Genomic DNA, 24868 nt, shown 5'->3' with positions numbered 1-24868 from the left:
CCATGACCCAATTATCCCATCACCCCACCCACCTGTCCTCCAGCAGCCCTCAGTTTGTTTCCTACAGTTAGGAGTTTCTCATGGCTTTTCTCCTTCTCTTATGACTTCCCATTCAGTTTTCTTCCCTTCCCCTATGATCCTCTGTACTGTTTCTTATATTCCACATATGAGTGAAACCATATAATTGTCTTTCTCTGATTGACTTATTTCACTCAGCATAATACCCTCTAGTTCCACTTACATTGATATAAATGGTAAGTATCTTTTCTGATGACTGAGAAAATATCCATTATATATCCATTCATCTGTTAATGGACACTTTGGCTCTTTCCACAGTTTGGCTATTGTGGACATTGCTCCTATAAACATTGAGGTGCCCCTTCAGATCACTACATTTGTATATTTGGGGTAAATACCTAGTAGTGCAATTGCTGGGTCATAGGGTAGCTCTATTTTTAACTTCTTGAAGAACTTCCATACTGTTTTCCAGGGTGACTGTACCAGTTTGCATTCCTACCAACAGGTTCCCTTTTCTCTGAATCCTTGCCAACATTTGTTGTTTCCTGTCTTGTTAATTTTAGCCATTCTCACTGGTGTGAGGTAGTGTCTCATTGTGTTTTTGATTTGTATTTCCCAGATGTCAAGTGGTGTAAAGCATTTTTTTCATGTATCTGTTGGCCATTTGTATGTCTTCTTTGGAGTAATGTCTGTTAATGTCTTCTTGTTAGACATGTCTCCCAAGGCAAAGGAAATAAAAGCAAAAATGAACTATTGAGACTTCATCAAGATAAAAATCTTCTGCAAAGTGAAGGAGACAGTCAATAAAACTCAAAACAACCTATGGAATGGGAGAAGATATTTGCAAATGGCATATCAGATAAAGGACTAGTACCCAAGATCTATAAAGACCTTATTAAACTCAATATTTAAAAAACAAATGTTGCAGTCAAGAAAATAGGCAGAAGACATCTATTTACTTTTAATCCGTATGTATTTTTTAATTTAAAGTGGATCTGGTGTATACAACATATAGTTGGGTCTGGGTTTTTGATCCACTCTGACATTTCTGTCTTTTAAATGTTACATTTAGGCTACTAATGTTCAATGTGATTATTCACATAGTATCTGCATATGTATCATATTTGTTACTGTTTTGTATTTGTTGCCCTTTCTCTTTATTCCTAATTTGTCTTCTACTGTTTGCCAGTTTGATGGGGTGTAATTGGACATTTCATGTTGTATTGTTTCTCCCCTTTTGTATCACATTTTTCTCCTCCTACTACTCTCCCCTCCTTCCTCCTCCCTTTTTCCCCTCTTCTTCCTTCTCCTTCTTCTCCCATTTTTAGTGGTTGCCATAGAATTTGCAAGATGAATAATCCAAACCCTCTTTCAGATAACACTACACCATGGGCAAATATAGTACATCATGTCTGGGTATCAAGAAATATCAAAATAATCCTAATTCTTCACTCCCATTCCTTGTAACATTGCTGTCATTCATATCATAAATAAATAGATAAATGTATAAGTATCTATCTATACATAATATATAATATCCATATACACAATAACATCTATATAGATATCTGTCTATACATATCTGTATATAATAGCCATATTATAGAAATAATCTATATAATATATATAATAATATATATAATTAAGTATAATAGCAAAAAAAGTTTTTATTGTTCCTTCACTTACACCATTTTTGATGCTTCGTTTTTCCTTATACAGATATAAGCTCCTGGCCTATATTATTTTCATTCTCTCTGAAGAATTATTTTTAACATTTCTTGCAAGACAGATCAACTGTCACCTGGCAACAAATCCCCTTAATTCTGTTTATCTGGAAGTTATTTCTCCTTCATTTTTTGAAGGATAGCTTTGCAGGGTACAGAATTCTAAGTTGTTACTTTTTCCCCTCTCAATAATTAAAATATTTCACATCAGTTTCTTCTTGCTTGTATGGCTTCTAAGGAGAAGTAATCTATATTTTTACTATTCTATAGTTAACACATTTTTTTCCTCCCTGGCCTCTTTCAAAATTCCTTTATTTTTTTTTATTTTCTGTAGTTCAAATGAGATATGTCTAGAGGTAGATTTTGTTTTTGCTTTATGTAAGTTTGAGCTTTTTTTCATTTATCCTGTATAGCATTCTCTGAGCTTACTTGATGTATAGTTTGGTGTCTGATATTAACTCGAAGGAAATTCTCTGTCATTATTGCTTCAAATATACTTTTTTTCTACTTCATTCTCTCTTTTTTTCTGCTTCTGGTATTCCCATTACACATAAGCTACACATTTTGTAGTTGTCCCACAGTTCTTGGTAACTCTGACATAGTTTGTTTGTTTTCCAGGATTTTTCCTATTTATGTTTTAGTTTTCAAAATTACTATTGACACATCCTTAGGCTCAGAGTCTTTCTTCAGCCATGTACAGTCCCTTCATAAGCTAAAGGCATTCTTCATTTCACTCCCTCTTCCTTTAGTGTTTTTGGTCATTAGCATTTCATTTTGATTCTTTCTTAGAATTCCCATTTCTCTGCTTATGTTGCCCATTTATTCTTGTATGCCAACTGCTTTATCCATTAGCACACTTAGCATATTAATCATAGGTAGGTTTCTTAAGATTTTATGTATTTATTCATGAGAGACACACACAGAGAGAGGCAGAGACATAGGCAGAGGGACAAGCAGGCTCCCTGCAGGGAGCCTAATGTAGGACTCAATCCCAGGACCTTGGGATCATGCCCTGAGCCAAAGGCAGACTCTCAACCACTGAGCCACCCATGTGCCCCCAATCATAGGTGTTTAAAAATTCTCAGTTTTAAAATCCTAACATTTCTGTCAGGTCTTGGTCTGAGCTTACACTGTCTTTTTAAATTGCTATTTATTATTATTATTATTATTATTATTATTATTATTATTATTTTGCCTTTTGGTATGCCTGGTAATTTTTTCGTGATGCTCATACATAATATGTACTATTTAAAAAGAGTTTTGGTTATTAGGCTAGTATTACTATTATTGGTTATTAGTAACATGGTGGTAAGGCATGTTAAGACATATTCTTTTGTCCTATGATTCTCAGTCTAGTACCTCTGTACCCCAAACTTAAATAATGCCGTGCAGTGTTTTCCTCCCTTAGGATAGGAGGGCTAGAGTAGGCTAGAGTAGTGTCTGTCCCTTTCCAGAGGTCAGTCAGGCTCTGAAAAAGCCTCAATAATTCAGGCTTTAGCAAAATAGTGTTTCTTGGGGCCAAGACTTGTCACAAAAATTCTCTGGAGTTTTTCAAAATGGTTATTTTTCTCCTCCCTCTGCCAGAAGCAGGAGGGGATTTTTCGCTGATATTCACTTTGGAAATTTTCTGGAGGTAAAACTCACAAAAGTAAGGGCACTCTCCCCACCATGTCTGGGTTTCCTGGAGTTTTTAACCTTCAGAGTTGTCCACAGTGAGTCTCTGCCAACTTGTCAATTACAATTTGGTTTTCCCATATTAACACTGTTCCCACAGAGATTTCTGCTGGTGGGTTCTCCTTCAATAACTTGTGATTCTCTGTATTCACCTGTCTCTCCAATTATGGGGGCAGAGTTTTGCCCTATAGCTTCATTGATAGATTAAGAAAAGTTGTTAATCTTTCAGCTTCTTTTTGTTTTTATTTGTTGTTAGGACAGAATAAGGACTTCCAATTTCTTTACCTGCTAGACCAGGATTCAGGAACTTTTTTTTTTTTTTTTTTTTTTTTAGTTTTATAAGATGCTACACTGCTGTAAATCCTTAAGTTTTGAGTATATATGATTAATAAATAAATAAACTGCTGTCGATCTCATCTGTCAAGTATCTGGTGCTATGTTAGTCATCCTCAGGAACCTAGAGTGGAAATCCCTCTAGTAACAAAAAGTGAATTATTTAAATATTATGAATAATACTTAAATATATATTTATTTATTCATATTATCCTGAAAATAGACATGAGATTTATGGGGCATGGATAGATTGTTATCCTCCTTCCCAGAAACAACTGCATTTTTTCCCCTTTGCCCTTATGCTATATGAGCTGGATATCATCCTGTATATGGTGGATTTTGTGCTGTAGAAGAAGAACACCCAAATTTAGGATATTTTAGGAAATTTATTTTAAATTGTTTTTCTTTTTTCAGCGTCAACCCTAATATGCATACTTTCGATTTCCCTTTCCTATGATCTATATCTATAATGTTAACTTTAATTCACTATATTCTTTCTCATTATATATAAAATTATAGCAATATTTTTTTTTATCTTCTGCATTCTCATTGTGCTATCAGGTCTATTTTCTTTTGTGTTTCTTTTATATATTCTTTATGATTTTTTCCTCCTTTCTTTTCATTTTGTCAGAATTCATTTCACATTCCACTGCTGTCCTGTCATTAGATTCTACTTCTGATTTACTGTTATTTGAATTTCTGGATGTTTACGCTTGGTGCTACTTCATAAACCTGACTGTGTCATTATAAACAAAAAATGTGTTGAAAATACGTTATCATGTTTTTGTTATCGAAACCTTTTTTTTTTTTTTTGGTGATTTTTTTCATCTTTAGAATTGTCCTATTGATCTTTTAAAATATTTTGTGAAAGCCTGCTTCTATGGAGCTTTGAGTATTCCTTTTCCAGCGCTTGTGTTGGACTGAATTAATTCTCCTGCACTAATAGCAGGAGGCTTCAGTGGAGTGTAAAAAGAGGGGAGCTTTTCAGGCTTCACAGTTTCAGGTTTCCCTCATCTGTTATTACAGTAGTAATTCATGCCACCTCTGTGTAGCCATCCCTCCTGTGACCCTTAGAACCTATTCTATTTCATGGGGACTTCTACTGATAAGTTGGGTTTTCTTTGATATTTTTTTACAGTCTGCTGTCACCAAGAGACACAGTCCTTTCTTCAAATGTGAAGCCGTCACTTTTAGAAGACATATTTGGTAGAAACTATGAGATCAGTCACCTCTGGGCACTCCCACACACTTTTGCACCTTCTTTCTTCTCAATTCACAGTGACAATTCTACACTTAACTGCAGATTTTTCTCAGGATGAGGCTTTTTGTTTTCTTCTGGAAGTGAATATGTGCTATAGAGTTCTGAAATATGCAACCACAAGATGCTTTTTCTCCTTAAGGTACTTCCTTGACTTCCCATGTGGTCTCACTAGCTGGCATTGCTTTTTGGCTACATTTTTACCACATGTGAAATTTGGAGGCATTTCTCTGTGCTAATTTAGCTGAGAATGTAGTTTTTAAAATCTTCTGATTACTCTTGATGACCTCATTGGTTTTTGAATGAGAAGTGAAGAAATTACAACTAAATTGCTGCCTTGTCTTACCAAGGATGAACATTTTTGTTTAAAAAATGTCTCTAAAATTAACATTCAAATTTTGGCATATACTTTCATGTAATTTCAACCTATTTATATATAGTATCCAGAAAAATTTGATATATCATCATCACTGCGTTGGTTTAGAAAAAAATGAAACTGAAAGCCAGATATTGACAGATCCAAATTATTCTCAACAGTCTATTATCACACATACATGCATAAAAAAAATTTAAATTTCATTAAAACGAAACTAAGAACCAGTTTCTCTTTAAATATTCACTTAGTTCATATTTATAATATTCCACCTAAAATATTCAATTAGAATTTGTACTATTGGTATACAAAATTGGAAGATATATACTGGAATAAAGAGAGAAATCTAGTTATGAATTAAATGTTGGGATTTAGGGAATGTGATAATTATTCATCAATCGGACTTACAGTAAATATTTTAATTTTATTAACTTGATCCAAAAATTCTGTTAGTACTACAAAATAATTTATTTTGTTGGTGACATTTTTTCCAACTTTCTTTCTTTGCATTTTTTTCTGTATTTCTCATATTACTCTTCAAACTAATGTAGCTTTTATGATCCAAGAATTCTCTCTCTCCTCTCTCTCTCAATACTAGTTTAATTAATGTAGCTTTAGTGACAAACTGTAATAATTATTTTATATTATTTTATATCATTGCCTCATATGACATATTGCAAAAATTTAAATCTGTTGTCTTTGAAGTTACCTATTTTAAAGCTAAATGGCAGATTTAGATAGAAATACATATAAATTATCTAACCATAATTCCTTTTGCCTAGTTTAAGTCATTATTATCACAATAGCTCGGAAAATTCTTCAACTCACTTTCTGGAAAACAATAGTGTTAAAATCCATGGTATCTCCAGAGGTAGGTGGATAAAACATTATAGGCAACACAAACTAAATATTAAAACGTGATTACATATATATATATATTTTTTTATTTTAGGCTGTATATTTTATTTATTTTTATATTTTAAAGATTTTATTTATCCATTCATGAAAGACACACAGAGAGAGAGAAAGAAGCAGATACACAGGCAGAGGAAGAAGCAGGCTCCATGCAGGGAGCCCGACATGGGACTCAATCCTGGGTCTCTAGGATTCCGGCTTGGGATGAAGGTGGCGCTAAACCGCTGAGTCCCCCCCCCCCGCCCCCCGCCCTGTGCTATATATTTTAGTAGTAGGGATTCTTGGTGTCTGTAACTCTCAGCATTATTTTTTTTCCATAATGTTTTAAGATACTTCATCGCTCATTCAGAGAGCTGTAAATATGTTATATAAATTAAAATTATCCTGATGTGTACAAAATATAAAGTAGAAAGTTACCTGAATTAGCAATAGCATAAATTAAATTCTGTAAAACACCTGAGATGATGAAAAAAAAACTTGTCATCATCTAAAATAAATATAAGTTAGAGCTTAGAGAATTTCTAGAAAACAATATTTGTAACACCATGTAAGAGCCATCTGTCAATGCAGAGGTGGATTTTAGAAAAAATATGACAGGAAGCTTAAGAACAGATGAATAATATTGAACTCCATATGATTGTAGATGCTGAGGTCTAATTAAAAGAAGAAGAATCAAGCCAGTCTAAATTTAAAGCTCCCGAGACTACTTTCTCCTCCTCCCCAGTGTCCCCAGTGTCGATTCATCTGCTTACTAGTCTAGGAATGAGTTATAATTTGGCCTGGTTACGGTGGCTAGTTCCTTTCTTTCTGATCATTCAGCCTGTTTGGAGTTAGGAGAGATTCTATGGTTTAGTTTTGTTTGTTTGTTTGTTTTAATGAGGTAAAGTGTCTTTTTGTTTAATTTTAGTATAGTTGATGCAAAATAGATTAGTTGGAGTTGTACAACATAATGACTCAACAGGTCTATGCTATGCTATGCTCACCACAAGTGTTCCTATCCTTCATTTCAACTTTATTTGTCCTTTTAATAATTAATTTAGATGAATGGAGGAAGCATCTATAAGCTTTTTTTTTTTTTTTTTTTTTAATGATAGTCACAGAGAGAGAGAGAGAGAGGCAGAGACACAGGCAGAGGGAGAAGCAGGATCCATGCACCGGGAGCCCGACGTGGGATTGGATCCTGGGCCTCCAGGATCGCGCCCTGGGTCAAAGGCAGGCGCTAAACCGCTGTGCCACCCAGGGATCCCTATCTATAAGCTTTTAAAGAAATCAGGAATTATGAGTTTTTTCAACTTTATCACCCTAAAATGGCATTAGGTAAAAACTCACTATGACTGATGAAATAAAAGAAGCACATTTCAATTTGAAATTAAAACGCACACAATTATTTCTAATGTTATTTAATATAAGCATATTGCATTCTCTCAGTCTGTAAAATAGGCACTCTTCGGGAGATAAACACATTCCCAGTAATGTGACTTACTTGCCTATTATCACACGCAGTGTAGAAAGAAAAGGGATTGAAAAATGAACTTTGACTTGAGAATTCGAGCTCAAAATTCAGATGACCTCAGTGATTTTTGAAATCATATTACTATAATATGTGATTTGCTTTTGGATACTGTAAAGTAGCACTATATTAATTTGAGAATAATCTGTCCAATGGGATTGTACCAGGCACATAAAGACTATACAGATCACTTGAATATTCTGTTTACCTCATTTTTCAAATAGCTAGTTTTACACATAATCTTCAGATGCTTTATAAGTACCTATTAACGTTCCTTATAGTGATGTTTTAGTATCATCACAATTTTACCCAGCACCAAACAAAAAAATCAAAGCCTCTATTTTTCTTTGCTTTTAGGATTGTCTGGAGAAGAGAGGTGCATGGCAGATATTAGTTGCACAGACCTTTTCAAAATTTGTCACATCTGACATAAGCATGACAGTAGGGATTGTAGCCGCGTGATGGGAATTCCATTGTTGTTACAGCTTTCCTATCTCTTTAGCAATAGTACTTCTCACTACAGTTCACTAGGTGAGGAAAGATAGAGCTTTTACTTCAGAAAGCATTGGATTTTTATCCAACTGCCTCCACTGTAAACTTTAATAGCAGTTTTTTTTTTTTTTTTTTTTTTTAGAATATCTACCTGTTCTCTGCCTGCCATATCTTTTTCCAGAACAATGTGGAGAAAATGGTAAGATGCCTAATATGATTATGTAATTGTCATGTTTTAGTGATAAGAAACATCTTTCAAACATGTTTCACAATGTCAACTTACAGGAGTTCTTTAGATGGCAAAGAATTTTAAGTGGGAAAAGATTTTAGAAATTACTGGTACATTCATTTATATGCTAAATAGTTTTCCTAAAGTTTTACAATGTATTAGTGACAGGGTTATGAAAAGAAACGTGGTCTCCTGACTCTAAATTATCTTAATTATCCCACAGTCTGCTCATTTACTAGTTACAACTTTCAAAAAACATTGAGGAAACCACCAATAAAATGAGATAATAAGTTAATGACAAGGGCTTTTAACTTGAAGATATAGACAGGTGGAAAAATCTTTTTTGAAAAATATTCCCTAAAATGTATTTCATTTCTTGCTTTAACCATAATGGATGGTAGAAGAGTGATTATCATAATTCCTTAATTATAAGTATTACATATAAGGTATGAAAGCAGAGCCTTGTTTTGCACAAGAAACCTCTTCCCAAACTGGCAAAGAAAATTCCAAAATATAATTACCTTTGTATAGCAGATAAATAAAGGAGAATCATGGGAATGAGCTAAGTGATCTATAATGCCATCTAATTTCTCATCGTTAGATGTTAATGTACCTATGGAGTCACCTGTAAATAATAAAAACTGCACATGTTAAAGCTTCAAAAAAGATTCCACTTACTCAAATGTGTTCTTTAATATGTCACTTAATGAAAGCAAAAATTGAGAAGTATTGAATTTACACTTTATATATTTCACCGTACACATCAAAAAGTAAAGACTATTCAGTGGATTTTCAATAATTTCTAGTTCCTTTTCATAAAATTATTAAAAACCCTAAAAGAAAAAAAAATGCCTGTTTTCTTTCCATTTCCAAACTTGACTGACTTGTCTACCACCTTGCCCTTCCACTTCACTCCCTGCTTGGATGTTGATTCCTTTTTGTTTGTTTGTTTTTAAAGACCTTATTCTCAATTTTGTATGGTTTATTTAATCAAGTTATTTCTGAACAAGGTTTAGTTTGTTGATACTAATGGAAACTTACTACTTCCAAATTTAATTTTTACAGTTTTACTGTTTTACTTTTAAAGTTCGACCTTTTTTGTCTTGTTTTGTTTTTACTTGTTATAGTTTGCCTTTATCACATAGGTATAAATGGGAGTAGTTGAGAGTTGTATCATATCAATGATAGAAAAACAATTTTTCCCTCCTTAGAAACGCAAGCATCATGCCAATTTAGCAGCCTAAAGAGAGGATCAAGAGTTGCTAAAGTTAAGGGATTGAGAAACAGGAATATGAAAACAAGAGTTCAACAGCTGAAAGATGAAAAAAACAGCACAAAGGAAAATTGTCTAGAAATTATTTTATTTGCTTATTTGTTTTGGTAGCTTTTTTATTTTTTACATTTTTGATCCAATGAGGACAGGCTTCCTGGTTTTAATTTAGTTCAAGGTACTGGGAAAATGTTGAATAATGGAAAGGAATGGCGGTGTGTGGAGAGTGGGACAGGGAGAAAGAGTGATTTTCTTCTTTTGTAATATAGCTTGAAAATTTCCACATTGGGCAGGAATGTCATCAATGTATCATTTTCTCAATAAAGATGAACATTCATCCATAATCTAGCTCAGTTTAGTTGTTTTAATTTACATATTGAACATACTATACAGTAGAACCTATTTATCAACTGTCAAATACACTATTAATATGTCATAAATATTTCTATGTGAAGAGAGAGTAAGATGACCACATTGGGGAGGTTAAGGATAAGAGCTGACATTTTACAATAGGATGTGCAAGGTCATATTTTAATTTCATCCTCTCTACAACTTTCTGAGTTAGGTGCTATTATTATCTCAATTGTATAGACATTGAAGCAGATATATATAGAAAAAATATCTAGAATATCAAAACCCAAATGAATACTTGAGAACCAAGGTATCTGCAGTAAACTCAGTATATGGGTATTTTGAAATACAGAAACTTTAAATCCACTCATAGTAAAAAAACTTGAATGTAATTCAAATCTCCTAATGGTCTCAAGTCTTTTTTTCTTTTAAGATTTTATTTATTTATTCATGAGAGACAGAGAGAGAGAGAGAGAGAGAGGCAGAGACACAGGCAGAGGGAGAAGCAGGCTCTGTGCAGGGGGCCCGATGTGGGACTCGATCCCAGGACTCCAGGACCATGCCCTGGAAGGCTTGTTTGAATAAAAATGTACCACATAAACTCAATGAACTCATTATAAGAAGCTCTGGGTTCTGTTGAGTTTAAATAGGATTGAATTAATGACTGTTACACATGCAAGGACCCCAGAGAGTCCCTGTACTACTTTCTAAATCTCCAGATAAAGAACCTGAAACCCAAAGAGTTTGAATGCTTGCTTAAGTCGAGGAATTAGTTGTTGGTAAAGCTTTGATTCAGATTTCACAACTCAGAATTATGGATTCTGCACTCTTCTATCACCCAGATTAAAATTTGGTTGGAAGAATAACTATTTAGTAAAAAAAAGCAAAACAAAACAAAACAAAACAAAAACCAGAGAGGTTATAATTTGGTTGAAATGCCTCATGAAGTCTATTTCTGTTCCTCCAAATGAAAGTTCCTTGCAAAATAAATGTGTATATAAGTTGTAAAGTTTCCCTCAATATTAATTTAAAAGGAAGCTATCAGTATTTCTTAATATTATGTATCAGAATTGTACTGAACTCCTAATTGAATGTATCTATGACAAACTTTAGATTGATAAAAATTTGATATTAAAAAGGAAGCGACAAAACTCCGGACTGTGAGTAAAAAGAAATGTATTCGATTTCTAGATTAATCTTTAAGTGAACTATATTTCTTTGTGGAAGTCACTTTGTATCTCTAAATCTAATTTTCATCATCTACAGACCAAGGTATTGGACTTTGATAATATTTATTATTTTTAGCACTATATTTCCATAATTTTGTTTGAACTTTGATTACCTCACTCCTTTTGCAATTCATTTTTAACTGCAAGCTCTATTTTCTGTCCCCTTTTTTCCAAATATTCTCTCTACTTTCATATTCATTTTCTTAACATTGTTATAATAACAGAATTCATGCAGAATCCTTCATCAATTGCTAATTTCATTTCATTTATTTACTTATCAAGATTTCATTTGTTTATTTATTCATGAGAGACACACAGAGAGAGGCAGAGACATAGGTAGAGGGAGAACAGCTTCCCTGCTGATTAGGTGGCCAAAGGCGGATGTTCAACCACTGAGCCACCCATGTATCCCCTGCTAATTTCACTTTAAATAAAAATCAAATGCATTAGTTTGAACTTAAGACTCTTCTTTTTAATAGTAGGGTCCTAAACATACTTTCATCCTGTAGCTAGCTACCACTCCATGTAGTTTAGAAGACTTTAAAAATTATCTTTGTAGAAAAATTATATTTATATATCAAACATTCATGGATCTTCATTTCTTTTGTGTGTGTGTGAGTAAAGGGATAGAAGTTTATTAAGCAAAGAGACAGAAAGCTCTCAGGAATGAGAGGGGTCCCGACAGGGTTGCCCTATAGATCTTCATTTCAAAGAATAAACTGAAATTAAAAAAAATGGGTATGAAACATACTTCACGGTCCATAGCTATTCTCTTAAAAAAAAAAAAAAGGACTCTCTTAAAAACATCAAAATATGTAATTTCTGACATTTTTTTTATTTACTTTGACATTAAATATATATACCTGATAAATAATTTGCATGTTTGTCATTTCTTTTAACATAAGCATCATATAAAAAATGTTGCTTCTTTTTAACATACAAAAACGTTTTATTTTTTAGCCAAAAATGTACTTATATTGGACAATAGGATATGCCCTGTAAGGGCAGCATTTTTTTTTTTTTTTTAAGGGCAGCATTTTGTAATGGGAGTCACCTACTTAATTGCCATATATGGACAGCAAAATTTTGACTCATTAATAATGTAAAGAGCTCCAAGAAAATTTTTACTAGCATCTATTTGTAACTTGGAATTTTTTAAAAGACAAAAATCTTTTTACCAGAATATTAAATTAACATAGTAGAAGAAGCTCAGTTTGTTTCAACCACTCTAGCCTCAAATCAAAGTAAAATATAGATATGCATATAAATATTGTATTATAAATACATACATATGCACATATATATGTGTGAAGATCTATTTTATATGTCAAAAATGACTGGACTAAGGGGTACCCAGATAGCTGGTAAACCATTATTTGTGGGTGTGCCTAAAAGGCTGTTTCTTAAAGATAATAGTATTTACATTGGCCCACTGAGTGAAGGTCACCCTCACCAGTATGGGTAGGTTGAGGAATCACTGGAAGAGTAACTTTCAATGAGTAATAAGATGGCTAGAGCCACCATCAGTAGAATTCCAGAAGTGATCAGAAGAAGACTGTTGTGAATGCAAAAGTGGGAGAGGTGAGATGGACACAGGGGAGGTGGAGGGGATGGGACTCACACTAAGATTAGGAGAAACAAAGCATTCTGTGGCAAACACCAGGCAGATACAGTTTTGAGCAACTGATAGGTCAGTGCCTCTTCCAAACTCATCCCTAGACAGCTGGAAGAAGTGAGATTTACCAAAAGTAGAGAGAACAGATGTTTGGATCAAAGAGGTAACAACAACAAAAAGTCGATGGATGACAGAGTGCCACCATCCTTCAAAGGTAAGCTACCACTATATCTCCTTGAACCTCCTATTCCACAATCATTTGAATAGTCAGAAAATCCAACTATATACCTATCATCGAGACTCACTGAAGCTTGTGAGAAGCAATAGCAAGGAAGAAAAGCAGCAAAATAAAATATAATAAAGCTCTTAACCAAGAGAAAACAGAAGTTTTAGGATAACTAATATCTTCAGAGAGATCTTAGAATATTGTGTACAAACGTAAAATAACTATATAGATTGGTTTTTATAAAAGATGTAGATTGTGGGAGTGAAAATAAAATTAAAGGACAAAAATTCAGAATGGACTTGACTGAAGAGTAAATTATTGAGCTGGGAGTGGGCTAAGAAAGATCTAGGAAGACAGAAATAATATATTTATTGAAAATAGAAAATAATTATCAGAAAAATAATATAATTATCAGAATATAGAAAAAATTTATGAAGAAGTAGTGAGTGGAATGACTGAGTGTGCACTTTGGATTGAGACTGTCAGGAACTAAATCCTGGTTTCTCTTAATATCTGCATCAACTTTGACAAGTAATTTAGCCTTTCTATTTTTTTCACTTTTAGAATACAAATACTAATATGAATAGTAGTAGTAGGAGTAATATAATAATAGCTATTTTTTAGAAATATTGTGGAGTTCAATTGTTAATATACGCAAAGCCCTTACAAGTGTATTTGACAAAATTAATTGCTTGGTAAATATTAGCTAGCATTAATATTGTAATGGCGAAATTATGCCATTTTATCATCACCCCTTTAATTTGACTCCTTGGAAGCATAATGGACTTGATAGTAGGGCTGGTCTATTGTTTTTAAGGGCTTTCTGACTCGCAGAAATATAAGCACGTGACCGAAATAAACTCAAGAGTCCCTCAGGAGTTACAGGAGACTATCACAATGTACAACCATGTGTCAAGGAGACAAGAAGTATTTTCATTGTTCTTTCTTCTGTTCTACCTAATGTGTGTGAAATTCTGTCTAGACTTTGTAGTGTCTTTTGCAGACTGCCTACAATATGCATTGCACTATAGATATATACCACTTTGTAATAAAATTATTTTCTTTCTTTTCCTTGTTTGGGGGAGAGAATTCTGTCTTGATAGGATTTGTTTTTTTTTTTCTCAGCACTAGATTTACAGACATTGCAATGTCCATTTAGTAGAAGTTCTAGAAAAAAAACACTAAAAAAATGAAGGAGTGGATAAGATAATAATAACAATGAAAAAAATAGAATGAAGATGACTTTAGTCAAACAATTAGAATTTTCAGATTAAAAGGACTCAATTAGGGATGCCTGTATGGCTCAGCGGTTGAGCATCTGCCTTTGGTTCAGGTCCTGCTCCCGAGATCCAGGATCCAGTCCACATCGGGCTCCTTGTGGGGCGCCTGCTTTTCCTTCTGCCTATCTCTTTTCCTCTGTGTGTGTGTGTCTTTCATGAATAAATAAATAAAATCTTTAAAATAAATAAATAAATAAATAAACCCAATTAATTTCTCTTTAAATGGAAAAAAAAAAGAGCTCACAGTTAATTTCATTGTGATGAAATTTAAGAACACTAAGACTCAAGATTAAAGTCTAAATGTTCCTAGACAGAAGAATAATACTCCAAAGGAACAAGAATTAAGATATTATCACAACTTGGCAAGCTCTAGTTAAAGATAATAGAAATAGACCCAATGGAGAGAGAAATCTATGATGAATGAAATAATGTGGCATCTGGATTTATTTATCAATTCTTTTTCTCTTAAGGACTGGTAAAAATACTTTATCAGGATTGACTAAAATAATTTTCTGTATATTTATATGATCTTCCTTTCTTATCTTCCTTCGTTTCACTTCTAAAGATATATCTCATCTTACTTTCATGTCTCTCAAATCACTTTTTAATCCACATAGCTCTGTGATTCCTCAAAAACAACACTCAGTGTTAATTCAAGAAAATCGGACACTATAAGGTAGGTAAAGATGAAACTCTAAATTTAAAAAAAATGCTCTATCAATTGATTTCTAGATGACTTTATTTCCTTCCTCTGGAACTAATATCAATCTAGTTTATTTTACTACATACCAGACAGTGGTTTCCTTTTGTATTTGTGTTGTGCTCTAGTAGTTTTTCTCTTTTCTGTGTGTTTTTCACTAATCTGTGATTATGTTTTGTCTGTTGAAATAATAAGCAATGTTTTTCCAAGCTGTCTTTTAGGGGGGAGAAAACAGATTTCTAATTATGTAGAAATATTCACATCACAATACCTGTTAGAAACTATCACATTTTTCTTTTATTTGCAAAAGCTCTGGGTAAATTTTAATCATTTAAGATAATTTTCATGTCACTGCCACACATAATTTTGTGGCGTATGTTTCTTGGTCAATATCCATTCCTTTAGGGAATCGGTCTTCCTGAACTCCATATGGTCTAAGATGATGTGTCAATGATCATCTCTATCATTCTCAAAAGGGACACATTATCCCTGTGGTCACAAAATTGATTCAGAGAACATCTGACTGAAGCCAAGTCATTTATGTGTTTTCCTCCCAGAGTTGGAAGGATAGATCCTCTCGTTCCCATATATTACAATGTAGATTGCATTTGAATTTGGACCATCTGAAATCAACTCCCTTACTGCATCTAAAGAGCATAATTAGAGAATGAAATCTATATACGGAAGTAAGGTAGAATGGGAATGAAATGAGTAACAGAAATTTGACAACATTTCTTGAATTCCCAGTTTCCAGCTGCATCTTATACCTATGGGTTTCCTAATTAATTCAGCTTTCCTTTATTTGCACCTGAAAGATTCTCAACCGGTACAGAGATATTATCTCAATTTTACATAAGAAAAGACTAAGATTAAGAATTTAAGTAATTCTCTCAGTGTAGATGCATTCACATATATATGTGCATCTGTGCACGCTTATTTATCGATCTATTTTTTGTTTGAGACATTCTTTCTCCTTCCAACATTGCAGAACAATAATATATAACAGATTCCATGTTAAGTAGGCATCTATAATTCATTACCTAATATCCTTTCTGTTAAAACATAAAATAAATAGATCGACAGATAAATAAGATAAAATAATGAAGTAGACCAATAATTGATCATTTAGAATTAGTCCTTTCTCCTTTCCTCCAAAATCATTTAGTTACTAAGGCCATCTTCAAACATTCATTTCTCAAGACATATTGTGGCGAGTGGAATTTTGTTGGAAGATTTCTTAGAGGAATTTACCTACTACTTTTCTCACCATTTGGTACACCAGCCTTATTCTTAATAGTAGAAGCTTATCTCTCTCATGGTTTATAGTATCAATAAACATCACTGAAATAGGGAATAAAGAGGCAGAATGCCCAGAGATTCACTTAATCCCAATCAAATAATTAATCCTGGGGTTGTAATTGGGTGTTTCCTCAGGGAGTATTTCCTTATATATAGCTACTATAAAGTCCTTTACTCAGATCCACTAGGAAAAATATAAACTGTCATTTCTCACTTACTGGTTTTTCTATGTAGAGTCTTTCAACATGTGTTCTTGATTTATGGATTTCAGCTGCTTAATTCCATGGCTAGTCATGTCCTGTATGTTTCTGGAAGTGGCCCAACAACTGTACAGCATTGACGATGAGACATAATCTCCCTCACCCCCAATGTATTTCCTAAGACTAAAGGTCCTAAACTGTCTGAACTCTAAGTATTAGAGATTTTTCTATGGTTTATATATACATGATCTTCAGTGGGAACATAATGATTTACCTTTTTTCAAATGGGCTTCCTTAGTCTTATAGATAACATGAGATCCTTAAGGAATCCACAGTCAAATGTAACATTTGGCAATGCCACACAGAGAATCAAGTATCTATTCTTGTATTTGAAAACTTTTGAAAATATATTTATAAAATTTTCTGCAATATATTGTAAAATCTGTTCCAACTACCCATGCCTCTCCTTGTTTCTATATTTTCAGAGTCTCCCCTATTGAAGAAGTACACTTCTCACTATAATGACTTTGGGACTGTCTATATGACTTACTTTTTCTTAAAAAAAAAAAAATGCACAGATGGGACATAAGCCATATCTGAACCTAAGTTCCAAGAGGAGGATTAAGGTTTTTCTTTCAGTCTAGACCCTGAATGAATACTCCATAAACAGCACAAAGTCTGACCCATAGCAATATATAAAATGAGCAAGAAATAAACTTTTGATATTCTTTTAATTTAGGACCTATTATTACAGCATAACTATAGAAAGCTAACTAATATATTCAGACTGCTTACAATTCTAAGTAATTTATTTTTGATGTCTCACACTAATTTTGAAAATCATTTTTTCCAACATTTTCTTTCCACTTTATAAATATTTGCTTCATTTCACAAATTTTATTTCTTATAGTGACTAATGAAAATCTTGGTTAATCTTCAAAAAAACTGTTCTGATTAGAAGAATCTGCCTATTGATGTTCTCTATGATTCCTTTAAGGCCTTTTGAATATATCTGCTTTCATTTCATATTAGTGTTAGGGGAGGTCTTTAAGAAGATGTGACCATTGGTTGGCCCTTGAGCTGGATCCAGACAATTGGCAGCACCTCACTGCCTCCTCTGTCTTCCCAAATGTGTGTTCTGTTTATGTCCCCTGCTCCTAGAAGCTGCCTTGAGAGGCAGATACAGTCTTGAGATAGTAATGTGGTGGTTAGACTATCTGGACCATGTATGTGAATGAGTCCAGTGAAGGTCTGTAAATAAACTTTTAAGATTCTGGTGGGCAGGTGCAGGAATCAAATCATCTTGCAGCCACACAAGACAATCCTTATAAGCAAGTTCCCTTGCTTATTAAACCTACCACTTACCAACTTGGAGTGGTCTTTCTTCCCTCTCAATTGTCCTCCACATATGGGGACCAGTTTCATAGCATACCCAGGAAGCCCCTGAAGTTGCAAAGCAACAATAACAATTAGAAAACTTTTCACTGTGCTTCTACTCATTCAGATTATATTATTTATTCTTGCATTTTACACTGTCAACTAAAATACCTAAGAATTACTTTTAGCTTTCTCTATTGACATTTTCTGTTCTATACTCCAGGTTGTCACAAAAGTGTTTCAATAGACTTCCTCATTAATTTATAAGGATAAGAATAACAATATTCTTAAAAATATTGACTTGAAGCTGGAATAGTTAAATTAGTTCACTGGAAAATAAATGTATTCTGTTTTATGTTATATCTATTTTTTATTTCAACTTATTTTGAAGATTATTTTTATATCCAATTTCACAATGTTACAAAATCAAAGGGCCTACTTTTTTATTCAATCTTTTTTTGGTGGTTAGTTCCTGAGTAACTTCTATGTCTCAGAGGTTATGTTGTTCTTGATTTGGCATACCAGAGATTCCTGAGAAATATGAAAAATATAATACATAATTCAGTGATCAACTTATAAGTTTCAGAGATTAACAAAATCAATGTAAATATTAAGAAATACCTGTCATTAATTCTTCCACTAATGTAAATGTCATCTTGGGCAAGTCACATAAACTCTTATTAGTTTAGTTTTTTTATTTAAAAATTAAAAATTAATATTTTTAAATTTCATATGTTTTAAAGCAAAAGCAAATAAATATATATGTACACCTATACAAATATATAATTTATAGATACATATTCAATGCAAATTATCAGATTAAACAATTTTTACTCTGGACATTATTATAGTAATCTGTAAAAGATATAACATATTCCTGTATTCTTTATAGTTTCAACTCTACGGGCAGAAAAGTTTTCCTTTTTTCCTTTTTGATTTCTTGGCTGCTCTAATAATTAAATTGACATAAGACAGATGAAAAGGAAAGAATGTTTTGTATGCACAGGAGCTCATAAACATTTGAGACTCAAAGAAGTGACCAAAGCAGGCAGCTCTCATACCTTAAGGACAAAGAAACAATAGATTTGTGAATAATTGATAAGACAGAAAGTTTGGGCTTGGGGTACTGAATTTGTAAAGTAGTAACAGGGTTTGTTACAGCCTTCTGGGCCTTGAATTCCTATCTTTGCTGATACAGTTTCCTCCTTTCCTCTTGTTACATGAAGACTATCTTTCACATGGGAGATTTATTTTCAGCTTTCAGGGAGGTTAAGGATGCTCAGAGTGTCCTTGCATTGGCTGTTTCTTAGTTTACTTCAGTTCCAAACAACCAATATGACAAAGTGGCATATGTGGGGGAGCCTGCCCTGAACCCCATTAGAACAAAAGTGTAATAAAGAAAGTGGAAATTGGATTATTAAAACACTTTCTAGTCCTGTGTGTATACATGAGCTCTTCCACACACAATTACCTTTAGTCTATAAAGCATTAGTTTTTTAGAAACTGCCTTATAGACACAACTCTCATTATCAAAGCATGAACACTATCACAGCTGTTCATGTCAGTATTAAAATGATTAGGTTCAAATAAGTTTTGCATGTGTAAAAAATAAGACTCTTTTCTCTTATCTCTGCCAAGTTTTTCACTCATCTACCCTCATTTTATTTGAAGTATGTCAAGATAAAACCATAAAAGGTAAAACTATGGGTTTAACTTCCAGCTGTTAGTCTACACATAATAATTAGAGAAAAATGTGAAAGAAGTTTCCATTTGTTCTCAGATTTGTGTACAAGTTGGTATGGGATATTATGTTAAACATGCTAATATAGAGCTGATATTTTAATCACTTTATACATAAATATATTTATATATGACAAATATACAGTTCTGCATATATATGCACGTATAAATACATCATTTATTTATGCATAATATAAGCATACATCTGCAGAAATGGTACCTACAAGTTGTTACATTTTTATCCAGAGTTACATTATTGTGCAAAACCTATTTTCCCTAAGTAATATGTTTTTCCTTCTTATATATGAGTCAATACAACTTTTCTCAGAACATGTTATTTTTCACTCTTTCCAGAAATGAAAAATAAGTGACCTGCCTAATTGGGAGGTTGTGTATCAAAGGTACCTTTGATTCTACAGTATAGCTCTGCATTCTCAAGATTGTTTCACCCCATTGTCATTCCCTGGCAGATTTGAATGACAAGTCCAAAAGCCACCATTTTAAATTTTGTATAAAGAGAAGAAAAAAGCAGACAATTTTATGAATAGTTTTCTTCCTTTCTATAATAAATGGGGTTTGTGTTTTTGTGCAGCCCAGTTAAAATCTATAATTAGAATGACATGGATGCATCAAGGAGGATTCAGCAAACACCAAGAAACTGCTAAGTGTAGCTGAAAGGTTTATGAATACCAAATTAATACCCACTATGGAGCCACCTTTAAAGTCACATTTACCGAGGGAAATGTAAACTTGCTGAATGTTATTGAGAAAGCAAACATTATTTCAAGCTCCAGGCATGCAAGTACAGAACATTAATAACCACCTATTTCTAGCTTTAATCCATGCAATTAAAAAGGTCAAAAGTGTTAATGTTGATAAAGGTCTTTTAGAAAGAGAAGTAGTCGATGAGATTCTAATTATTAATCATTATCAAGAAAAGTCCTGACAGCAATTACCACACCATCATAAAATAAGTATCTCAGATGACTCCCAAGAGCATAAGCACATTTTCCATAAACAAACTAAAATTTTACATTATTAAAGACACAGGGATAAAGGTGTATTTCATACATCCAACACAACAATTATGCTAAGATTTGCAAAACATCTTCACAGACTGAATATGTTTAGTGTGAATTATATTAAATAGTACCTCATACGATTTTTTACTATTGATGTGTTCTCTCAGAAGATGCAGTCTGCACAGGGCACAATATTTGCAAAAGCAATCAGATATTTGATTTGAGTTCATTATTATTGTAATCTTTTGGTGATAAAGTGGCAAGATTTCCATTTTAACACAGAAAAGACTCAGTATTATTATAAAATTTGTGCTCACAATAAGTCTCTAATTTAGAAAAGAAAAGTAAACATTGAAATGTTAAAGTAAAAAATGTGACTCAGAGAAGATGAATCTAAGGAACTTAGAATCGTGAGATATCTTCTAAAGTTACTTATTAATAATTTCAGTTTGTGAAAAGAAACAAGAAAAGATATTTAGTAATAGATATAGCTAGTTATTCATTGATTCACTTACCTAGTGAATCCCTTTATGTCCCAGTAAGTGTACTAGGCACTCATTATATACTTCCTATACTTAACATAGTGTACTAATATTGTATGTCAATAAAAATATTTAAAGGGTTACATAAAAATTTTGGATCAACCTTCGTTAATTCAACAAATATTTATACTAGTCATTGTGATAGGTTCTAGTGATTAAAAATGAAGAAAAGACCAATTCCTTGTCCTTAAGTATCTCTAGTTCTAGTGCTGTTCATAGCAACATAATTACTTTGACAAAAGTGTGTTAAAATGTTGAGAGCTCAAATGTTACTCTGCCCTAGGGTATCTAAGAAACACTTTGCAGTACTATCAGATAAGCAATGCAGTATGGGATGAGTAATATCAGCAAGTGTGTGAAAACTCTGAGAAAGAATAAAATTAGAACAACAGAAATGACAATAACAACAAAACTAACAAAATATACATATTTATATTTCAATGGAATTATCATAGGAGTCAACATTGTTAAAGAAAAAAAAAATCAATGAATTTGAAGATAGGTCAATAGAAATTCCCCTTTCTATGAAATGAAATAGAAATAGAAATGAAGGTAAAATAGAAATAGAAAAAAGGTAAAAAAAAAATAAATAAATAAAAATAAATAAATATAAAAAAAAAACTGACAACAAAAACAAAACAAAATCCCCACACTATCCAGAAACTGTGACACACTACAGAAAGGATTAATATATATGTAATTGGAATTGGAATGAGAAAATAGAAAGAATTGAGAGTAAGAAATATTGGAAGAAATAATAACCAAGAAATTTCCAAAATCAGTGTTGGACTCCAATAATGTCTTATTAATATCAGGTATTATCTAACAATACAGTGAGAAGGCACTTTATATCCCTTGTATCCTCCCCCAAACCCTAACCCACTCTCATAATGAGAAATTAACACACAAAGCCAAATCAAAGGGCATTTTACAAAATGCTCAACTACAAGCTCTTCAAAAGTGAGAAGGTTGTGAGAATTAAGGAAAGATGACAAAACTAAAATATACTGAGGCATTAAGGTGACATGAAAACTAAATGCAATGTGATTTCCAGTTTTGAATCCTAGTACAGTAAAAGGGCATTATTAGGGCAAAAAAACAAACAAAAAAACAGTTGGTAAGTTTGAATACAGTCCTTAGCTTAACTAATAGCATTGTACCAATGTTAATCTCTTGATTTTGATAAGTACATCATGATTATATAAAACAATAACATCAGGGAAAATTGAGTGGAAAATAGATCTTTCCATTCTATCTTTACTACTTTTTTGTAGATCTAAAATTGTTCCAAAATAAGAAATTAAGGAACATTAAAAAGTAACTTGGATACAAAATATATAATCATATATAAACAGAAGTATAATGACAATGTGATTCTGAAAGTTTTCTGTATTTTAAAAAAACCTATTCTTTATTTTCATGTTTTTCTGTTCTAATGACTGGTATTTATAAAATATACTTAATCTTGGATTAAAAATGTTTCATTATTGTCTCTATTTATTAATCACAATAACATTTAAGAAGGTGTAAATTAAAAGCTATTATCATTATTAGAAAATTTTAAAGTCTAAAAGGAGAGTTAGTTATACACTAAGGAGCTAGACGTTTGATGGATTCTCACATGAACAAAAGACAAAAATATAAATGGGGATTATACTTGGAAATAAATATTTTGATTATATTATACATACTATTTCTTATTTATATTAAATAAGTGTTTTGGCTATCTTACCATTACACTTTATGATTACTCAAATGCAACCAATTTCATTAAATTTAGACAGGACCCCAGAACTATTACAAAAATATGTTTAGAAAGGAAATAGATTCATTGAGTAGAAAGATAATCATTATAAAATCTGTTAACTAAAACTCTTGTCTAGATAATTAAGAGGCACACAATTCCATGTTAATATGTGTATGATATAAAACCCTATATAAATTATAATATTCTGGGCTCCTGGGTGGTTCAGACAGTTAAGTGCTGACTCTATATTTCTAGCTCAGGTCATGATCTCAGGATCAGGATATCAAGCCCCACATTGGGCTCCACACTCAGTGGGGAGTCTGCTTGAGATATTCTCTCTCCCTCTTCCTCTGCCCACCCCCAAGCATGCTCTCTCTCTTTAAAATCAATATAAATAAATCTTTTTTATAAATCAAGTATAATTTTTATCTAGTAGTAGGGTAATGTAAAATACAAAAATATCCAATTTTAGTGCATTCTAGTTGTCTATGCATTTTTGTCCTTGTGCATGTTTATTATTCTTAAATAATTATTTAATGTAGCTTCTATCATCTTTACATCTCTCAAATTATTATTTCTGCTCTGTTCTTGTTTTCGTATCCTATTGAGGACAATGATTTTTATTTCAACAAAATTCAGCAGGATATGTGTAGATATGTGAATCAATAGACATGTGAAATATTTGCAGAAATGCATTTTGATAAAGACAATAGGTAAGAGGTGCATCTCTTCAAACATTCCTTATATCCACTACTTCATATTCATCCCGCTAAATTTTTCTAAGCAAAGATAATTGTGGTATACTAAGAAATAAATGGCATGAGATTTAGCGAGTAGGAGTATCCTATTTGTACTTCACACCAAAACTGTTAGGCTTTCTCTTCTGCTTTCATTTTTTTTTTTAAATTTTTTTTCTCTCCTGCTTTCAAATCTGAGATAAAATGTAATTTTATATCTTTTTCAGTCATCCAGTTCTTTAAGATTTTTATTAATTCTTAACTTTTCTATTAACATTCAATAGCGCCTGAACTTTTGTCTGCATTATAGTACTCATTGCCACTGCTATGGGTACTATATTGTACCATTATAGCAACTTGCCATGTTCCTGTTATTAATATATTGTTTTATTATTGCTATTTCAGTTGTCGTATGATCTTGTATCTATACATCGCAATTAACATTTTAATAGTTCAAAATACAAATATGTGGCTGAATAAAAATATTATGTAAGGTTTAAGTAAATGTTGCAGAATATATAATCCACATGGTACAAAACCATTAATTAGAATGCAATGCACATGTGCATATTATCCGTTATTCCAGCATATGCCATGAGTGAGAAATGTAATCAGTGAGAGAAAAAAAGAATATTGTTGCATGCTATTGTAGGACACTGGCAAACCATTTTAGCTATAAAACTAGCATTATATGGGGTTATCATTTTTTGTGCCTATACAAAATTCTAATTTAGCCACTCAGTACTTTGAAATTTCTTTCATCAGAATATTCATTCCAAAGACATGTAATAGAAAGTATAATAGACAGATTTCCGATTTCAGCTCTAATGAGAATACAATCCCCTGAAAAATTATAATACAATAAGAAAAAATCTGAACCAACAGTTGGTAACTTACTTTGTATTCATCACAGAACAGAGCTTGTAGGGCAGATCCTTTCCTATAATCTAGAGAGACAAATGAATCCAGAATCACAACCATGAACTGTTTACCTTGAGCAGAAGTCA

At 32.5% G+C, this 24868-nt stretch overlaps 1 pseudogene; it reads left to right on the top strand.

Annotated features, from left to right (window-relative positions):
* The first annotated feature begins 13174 nt into the window (after nt 1–13174).
* LOC121474058 overlaps nt 13175–24868 on the top strand; it is a 34785-nt pseudogene continuing 23091 nt past the window's right edge.

This window comes from Vulpes lagopus, chromosome 12 (genome assembly GCF_018345385.1).
Source record: "Vulpes lagopus strain Blue_001 chromosome 12, ASM1834538v1, whole genome shotgun sequence".
NCBI classification, from domain to species: Eukaryota; Metazoa; Chordata; class Mammalia; order Carnivora; family Canidae; genus Vulpes; species Vulpes lagopus.
Note: the sequence above shows the minus strand (reverse complement) of the source record. Positions and strands in the feature narration are given on the sequence as shown.